This window comes from Haliotis asinina, chromosome 12 (assembly GCF_037392515.1).
Source record: "Haliotis asinina isolate JCU_RB_2024 chromosome 12, JCU_Hal_asi_v2, whole genome shotgun sequence".
Classification (NCBI taxonomy): Eukaryota; Metazoa; Mollusca; class Gastropoda; order Lepetellida; family Haliotidae; genus Haliotis; species Haliotis asinina.
In genome coordinates, this window is record NC_090291.1 from 19,514,502 (window position 1) to 19,523,537 (window position 9,036).

At 40.0% G+C, this 9,036-nt stretch overlaps 1 pseudogene; it reads left to right on the plus strand.

Annotated features, from left to right (window-relative positions):
• The first annotated feature begins 969 nt into the window (after positions 1-969).
• On the plus strand, positions 970-5,545 carry LOC137257692 (trypsin-1-like; annotated as a pseudogene).
• Positions 5,546-9,036: the final 3,491 nt, after the last annotated feature.

Here is a 9,036-nt window from a genome sequence, read left to right on the forward strand (position 1 = left end):
TTGATGACCTCCCTGATTTCTCTTATGATAAGAGTGATGGCATAATGGCACAGCCTTGTTCATTTGTCATGACGGAAGGCCGGGTTTGAACTGATGTTTCACATGTTCCTTTAACCCATCAAATGTTGTTCAAGGCGGCTCCAAATTAAGACCCCTAGTGCTCACTGATTATGACTCATATTTGGAATGATCACACTGGTTCTCTGTCATGGTTTAAAAAGGAAGTCGTTTTCTTTCCCACAGTTTTTCACTGTGATGCGTTTGCAAAGATACGTGAGCATTACATAAGTGAAGAAGTATCTTTGACTAGAAAATGTAATGAAAGGGTTTGTTCAATCATGTGGGATATATCTTCTGTTGAGGTTGCAAACACATCATAGATCTTCAGTCATTCTTTACATAGATTTCTTACACACACCCGAGTCCTTTTACACAAATAGTATATTTAATCATACATACAAGCAGTGTCGGCCTAGGGGTCATGTGTACACACGATTTTGACAAAAAAACATATTTACAAGACTGGGTTGGACAATGCGCCAGCGACACCTCTTCCTCGTCCACATCCCTCATTTTTCATAGAACGAGTCAAATTCAAAACGTCTTTGTGGTACAAGGAAGTACATCTAACCGTCTGGTGTTGCCATCTTAATGATGCACATGTCAACACGTACTGAATTGGCACCAGGACATTGCCCAAATGACACATTGGCCCAAACTTGCTTATTGTTACTTAAGTGTTGGATGAACAACGATGACGTATCTCAGTTGGTACAACGTGTGTGGCTAGGTCATAGGTGTGAGCAATTAGATGCTTCTAGGCCTAGCCATCATCGGGGGAGTTATCGGCACTGCAGATATTTTGAAGAAACAAGGATTTACAGAAAAGGCGAGAGAAAAGACCATAGACACAGATTTGGTTTTTGACAGACGAGAGAAGTTATCTTTTTCATTTCTACCACGTTCAAGATGACATTCGGTATATATCACATAATAGGGTGGGTCGTGACGCTTGTGTGTGTTTCCACATTTACAGGTAAGTGACTGGTCTACACTGTGTAAATTATTTTACGTTAATTGACACGGTATTAAAATGTGTGAATATTGTCTTCTGTGGCAATGATACAGCTTTAGAAACGGATATGTAAACAACCGAGTCTCTACGTCATGATGACGACGATGACGACGATGATGATGGTGATGTTGATAAGAATGATGATGTATGGAACCACAAGGGTTATGCTTAAACTGTGTGATAAACCAATGGTTGATAGCGTGAACAACATTATAACGAATACCTCACATGGGTCATTTGTGTGAAGCTAATTGTTTGTGTCCAAAGCAAGATATTGCTGCAGCTGTACTCTCACTAACAGCTTTTTAAATAATGTTTTATTTTATTGTTGGCAAGTACATGAAAGGCGTGTTTGTAAGAAAAAGATAAGGTGCTTATGTGAGGCCCGTTTAATTATATTCCCGTGAGTGCGTGAGTTTTTATTTAACTGATGAAATATATTTATATATTACTAGCCACTGAAGACGTAAGGGCCAGCTTGTGTCTTCACTTCCGGAAATGTTCCAACATTTCACCTCTCTGCTTTCTCCTGTTGTTCTACTACCGATGCACAGGTAGGACTTGATCAGTGTGTGTTGCATTGATGGTTTGCTGATTTACGCCGCACTCAGCAGTATCACAGCAAAATGGCGGCAATCTGTAAATATTCGAGTCTAGTTCAGATATTCAAAATAAACATCAATCTATGCAACAGGGATACCATGGTACCATGTGTCAACGAGTCTGACCACACGATCCCGTTCGTCGCCTTTTACGACAAGCATGAATTGCCGAGGACCAATTCTAAAATGGATGTTCACGGGTTTTATTGAAATGTACATCCTCATACGTGTATGATAAATTGCCACATTAAGTAGCCTACGGGTCTGTCAGGTACTTCTACGATACGATCTTGTCAGTGCAAATGCAGTGATAGAACTTAATTTTGACCTTGACATTAAAACCAGCTCTTTCATTTATTTCTTGAATTCCAAAATAACAATATATTCACCTAATTTACATTAACTCCAGACCTTTGTCTCTGAAAATATATTATTTTGATAGAAACAAATAACTCTTTTAAATTGTAAAGAAGTACTAGTATGATGAGAGATTCGTATTCTGAGGAAATCCAGACTTGTTTCTCTTAGACCTTTAGCATCGCACAAAATTCCGGGCGGAAGGGGAACAATGTGGTTCAGACAGACTCTACCTTCACATGTGTATCTTCCTATTTACAGAAAAAATAACTCTTTTAAATTGAAAAGAAATAATAGTGTGAGGAGAAATTTAGAATCTGAGAAAATCTGGCTTCATTTAGAGCATAGCATTGCACAAACGTCTAAGCGGAAGGCGCTTTAATGTACAAACTCTATCTTCACATATGTATTTTCCTATTTACAGATTCGACACCTTCGTGTGGATTCAGTTCTGTCACAGGCAATGCATCTCGATACCCCACGGTCAAGATAGTCGGTGGTACAGACGCTTTAGAGAGAGTTTCCCTGGACTGTACTTCTTTTGAAAGATGGACGTAGTAAATATCTGTGCGGAGGGTCGATTATCAGCAAGAACTCTGTACTTACAGCTGCACACTGCGTCAGGTACGATACTGGTTGTGGAAGTCGAGAGGGCTGAGCGGGTTAGACGACTGACTCTGAGCGTGTAGGCTGGAATCCCGGATGGGACTCAACTAAAAAAAGTACTACATGTAGTTGGTTGTTTAACGTCACATTCAGCAATATTACAGCTACATTGCGGCGGGACCAGACAATCCAGTGATCAACATCATGAGAACCTAGCTACCCTTTTGGGATGGCGTTTGTCAACCAAGTCAGCCAGCCTAAGAACCCGATCCCGTTAGTTGTTTTTACGACAAACATGGGTTACTGAAGACCAGTGTATGTCGTTATGAAGATTCCTATATCATAATGCATAATATGATTATTGTCGTAACCTAGAGATACATATATGTTTTAGCATAGGGTTGGCTAAGTATTGGTGCATTGACGTGAAATATTTACCCACAGTGAATCTGATTGTGAAAATTTAACCTCATGTGAATTTCTCTCTTTAACTTAGGTCACTGCAGTTTTTTATTGCATGTTCTCTACTTTAACCTAACTTTTGGACAGTATTAATGCGAAATGCGACATCAAGTAATAGAGAGAGAGATAAGATATGAAGGGGGCGTAGAATACTTGGTAGCATCGTGGTTAAGGTGTCCCGCCTTCCTTCTCCCACCCCTCTCCACCCCCACCCCCACGCCCTTCCCCCGCCTTTTTCGATTCCCCATATGACGGATATGAAGTAAAAGCCACATGCTAACATGATGCTCTGTTAAAATGTGTATATAAATTAAGAATATATATCTCAATTCCTGAACCAATGTGTGTCAGTCATTACATCTTCTACTTTCACAGTGATTTGATGAGACCTCCAAAGGATTTAAGTGTAGGGTACGGTTCCGCCAACAAGTCATCTCTCACACATGTAAAAGCCAGAGACATTGCAGTACACCCATCTTATAACAGCTCCAACTGTGAGTGTGCTTCGTAGGTGCAATAGATTGGCACATATTACCAAAATATGTCCCAACCATTTGGTGCATATACAACTGAATATCGAACACATGCTTCATAAGAGAACCATTTCATTGTTCCTTTTATATGTTTGCTTGGTCCAAAAGTGTACATCAACCTAAATGTGTACAAGGGAGCTGGAACAGAAACGTCTACCAGAAGAAATAATAATTGGCACTACATATATGACAACAGAATCAGAGAAAGCATAAATAACAGGATTCTATTTCTTTCACATTCCATTTGTAATATTTATTACAAATATTTAAAGTACTTACAAATGTCTGGATATGTTTTATCTATTCTCATATGCATTGGCATTGGCTAGTTATATATTTCATACGAGTTTGCGTTGACCAAAGAACGCTAAACAATGGATGTCAATGTAGTCGTTGACGTTTGTAGATGACAACGATGTTGCTGTTGTGACCCTCAGAGAACCTCTCCCACTAAGCATCAAAACCAACCTCAGAAGTATAGGTCTCCCTGGTGCAGCTACTGTATATACATCTGGGAGACAATGTATAGTCACAGGATGGGGCAGCATTACAGGTACTCACGCTTCTCAAATCGGTGTCATTTCGATGTCATTAACACAAGACGTGCCTACTTAGTAACAACAAAGCTGCTTATTAATTCTTTCACAAAGACTTCAAGACAAATGCTTGAAGTCTGTGTGTTTCAAAAAGAAGATTTCATAATTTAGTCTGCATTGTTTGTGTTATCGGCCTACAGATATACTGAACCTAAATAAATGTAAAACTCAAATCAAGTTAAAATCAACCAGAATTGAAGTTCTGAATATTACAGTGACCGTTAGAAATGGCGAATAAACATCGGATGTTCTATAACATCATCAGTATTGTGGACTGTGACAGGGTTCCAGTGATGGAATAATGTGATACCAATTTAGGTCAAGATTAAAATGTGTGTTATACAACTTGAATAAAACTATGAACATGAATTTCAGCAGTATCAAGCTGGCCTTCGTAGTTTCTCAGTAGTTTGACCTTCGTCAAGACTTTGTTGAAACCATGTCAGGTTTTCATATCATATTTAATGTCTATTATATTCACAGAACAAGGATCGCATTTTCCTGATGTTCTCCAGAAGGTATCTGTCCCTCTATTACCTCTAAATATTTACCAAGAAGCCTTTTCAAACGTATCAGAGAGGCAGATATGTGCTGGATACTATAGCGTCGGAGGGAAAGATGCGTGTGAGGTAAACATATCAGCAATTTTGCTTTGTTAATGAGCATGCTGTGGTGTAGGGAAACCCTCAATATGACATCTCCGCAAGTAACGCGAATTGTGTATCATCATTTGCATTCGATCCCAAAAAGAATTGTTTCTAGGCACTAAACTAACCATTTCCAACGTGCACTTAAAATATCGTCACCACGATGGAAAACAATATTTTTTTCTCACTCATCCATGTTGATTTTATGATAGTTAATCGTTCATTTTTTAAAAAAGAACACTCATTTCATCAGACCTCGTGACAGCTCCCTGATCTTCTGACGGGGCAGTCTACACCTTCCCTCGTGTAAAGCTTCCAGTTGGGCCAGGTTCTGTACAGGCGGATCCCCTTGTTGCACATGGCAACCAATCATGTCCCAGAAATCCCACAAAGGTTAAAATCGAGGCTCTCTCAATCGTTAGATATGTCAATCTTGAGACACGTTCTTTTGTGTATATATGTGACTGGTTATTTTCTGGCGTTTATTTTAACGCTTTGTTTTATGCAGGGAGACTCTGGTGGACCCCTGTTCTGTGCTGAGGGAAATAGGTGGGTGCAGTACGGGATAGTGTCGGCCGGCAAGGGGTGTGCCCAAGCCCTGTACCCAGGTATCTACGCATACGTCCCCAAACATATAGAGTGGATCAACTCATATATAGTTTTATAGAATAATACCATGACCACTTCTTATGGTTAATAAATATGTTATCACCTTTCTTAAACTTTGGAGTTGTTGTTTTGTATGGGTCATTTTGTTTTGCACTGAACCTGTCTCTTTCTTCTGTAGCGAGGGACCACTTACAACTGGAACCAGACAATGACACAACCAGAAATACAATTAAATAGTTGGAGGAGCTGTTGAATGGTTCAGTAGTTGATTGAGTAGTTGATTGAGGTAACTGAGGGGTTGAGTGGATGAGTGAGTGTGTGGTTGAGTTATTGGTATATTGGAGGTTTAGTTGTTGACTGATAGAGCGAGTTAGATGTCATGAATCACTATCAAACGGTGACGACATCAAGTGTTCGAAAAAATGAGTGCATCCTACCAGTGGTACATATCATATACACACGCACAGGCAAATACGTTGTTCACCAAGACTGATCTGTCTAACAAGCCTAAATCGGGAACTGCACATGACATCACGTCTGTCATGACATCATGTCTGTCTTGACATCACGTCTGTCTTGACATCACGTCTGTCTTGACATCACGTCTGTCTTGACATCATGTCATGGAAAGTTTTAAAAGTTGAGAGTGGGTGAATATGTCTTTACGTCCCTTATTCCTGCAATATCAGGGAAGGTACCACCGGGAATGGCCTTCACACAGTGAATCCATGAGGGGAATAGAACCTGGGTTTTCAGCGTGATGAGTTGCCGTCTTTTAAGCATGCTGTAACAAAACACATTCGGAGTAGGGATCCTACAACGCTCCTCTGAACCCTCATAGAAAAAGTCTGGCAATTTGTACCCGATCAAGTGGAAACGTTGCACTCCTTCTTCTTGTCATTCAGGCTTGTGGTTCCTGTCATTTGTCTCGTTATGTATATCTCTAAATAATAAACAATCTGAGCGGTTGAATGGTCTCTCGTATTTCTACTTCATGTGGTAAATCAATGGATGGGTGAGTGAGTTGGGTTTTTTCTTTAGTAATAGTCCAGAAATATCAGAAACACCAGAAATTGGCTTCACATATTATGTGTGGAATCGAACCCGGGCCTTCAGCTTGACGGATGAACGCTTTAAAGACTAGGCTACTCCGCCGCCCCCACACATCAGTGGAACAGAGTGGGCAACGTTACTATTAATGAACGATATGCAATCATTGATCTCGTTGAAGATAGAAGTCGGGCTTCATGCAACATCTCTAGCAGTCTGTCAACATCGAGTCTGAAGAAAATGTTTTGATGTGCTTTTATATGTAGCAATAATCTTGTCAATCTCGGGAAATCTCCTCAGTCATCATAAGAAGAACTCAAAACTATCAGCAATAACAAAAATTGACTCACAAATTCACATCGTATGGCTGTGTTGATTGAGATAAAACAAACACTAAATAAAAATGTATTTAAGCAAAAATATAATTACATTCTCGACCATGGGCGAGCATTTTTAATAAAGCTTTTAAAAAGTCAAATTAAGTCAAAATGATTACTAGTTTGAGTCAGGATACGTTTGAAAATATTTTCATTTCATCTACTTCCAAACCATGATATAGCATGTATTTTTCACTTTTTTCATTGTTTAACCTCTTGACCGTAATACATAATTATGATAACCGCATATTGATTTTGTCAAATCCTTTGTCAGAAACGTGCCATAGTACGGAGCATTTCTGGACCAATGGATTTCAGTGAGTGTCTTTCGTATTAATCCAGATAAATGAAGACAGTGTTCTATATAAATCAGTCTTGATGTTGTGTTGGTTTCCCTTACGTAAACGGTGAAGGTATTAAACAAAAGTTCATTTCTTCAATCCCACGGTCTAGCTTGATCGAAAGACCAAACAACACAAGTTGTGAATCAATAACATAGTCATTAATGAACCAAGCATCGGTGGCAATCCTAGGATCCGCATATGTGATGTACGAGTTTACGGGTACAGTTAAATTGGGTCTGTTGTATATGCCTGCCAATACATGTGCAGCATTATAGATTTATTTTCTTTACACAGTTCCACCCTATGTCCTTTGCAGTGACCAATTTCAACCTGATTACACTGAATTCATTTTACTTCGTGTAATCTGTCGATCGTACACACCCATCCTGTCATTAAAATACCACGTAGGTATACGTGTTCATGTACACAACATGCGCCCTTACATACATATAAACGCATGACAAACACGTTGCCTTAAGGTCACACACACACACACGTACACGTACACGTACACACTATTACTAACACCACAATATACACTTGAACACAAACCGTGCATCTGCATAGCACCGAGTACACACACTCATACAGACGCGCACTCACACACGCATGCTCTCACTATGACCGCACATACATATACACTCGTGCACACACATACAGCCACACATGTTCATTAACACCACACATATACACTTGTACACATACATACACACGCACACTCCTAGCACCATACAGGCGTAACACACATGGGCTAACACATACGCGCAGGCACTCATGCGCACGCACTCACACTCTCACTACACGCACACACACACATGTACACACGTGCACTCACACAGACACTCACTCTCTCTACCGCCTAACACGCAAACATATACACATTCAAACACACACACACACACACACACACACAAATACACACACTCATACACTTACTGTCACCAACAATACAGACACACACATGAACACACGTACTCCCACATACCCTTACTAACACCACACACAAATACATATACACACACATGAACACACATACACCCAATCTCACTAAAGCCACACACAAATACATATGCACACACATGAACACACATACACCCAATCTCACTAAAGCCACACACAAATACATACACACACACACACATGAACACACATACACCCAATCTCACTAAAGCCACACACAAATACATACACACACACACATGAACACACATACACCCAATCTCACTAAAGCCACACACAAATACATATACACACACATGAACACACAAACACCCAATCTCACTAAAGCCACACACAAATACATATACACACACATGAACACACATACACCCAATCTCACTAATGCCACACACAAATACATATACACACACATGAACACACAAACACCCAATCTCACTAAAGCCGCACACAAATACATAAACACACACATGAACACACATACACCCAATCTCACTAATGCCACACACATATACATATACATACACATGAGCACACATGCACAGACATGAAAAGCACACACATGTGAACACTCACACACATACACACACCCAGAGCAACAACTACAAACATAAGGCCTATTGTCTATTGTAGGACATTCCCTCCGACCTGCTGCAATATGTGTATAGTATCACTGCACCTGCTTCACCCCTGGTTGTATTGGATGGGCTTACATTCGTCCTAATCTGAACTGCTCATAAAGTCTGGGTGCTTCCCGTAAACTTCTGCTTTTTCCAACCTAGTTTAAACATTTGGGCAAGGTAGATATGTACTGTTACAGT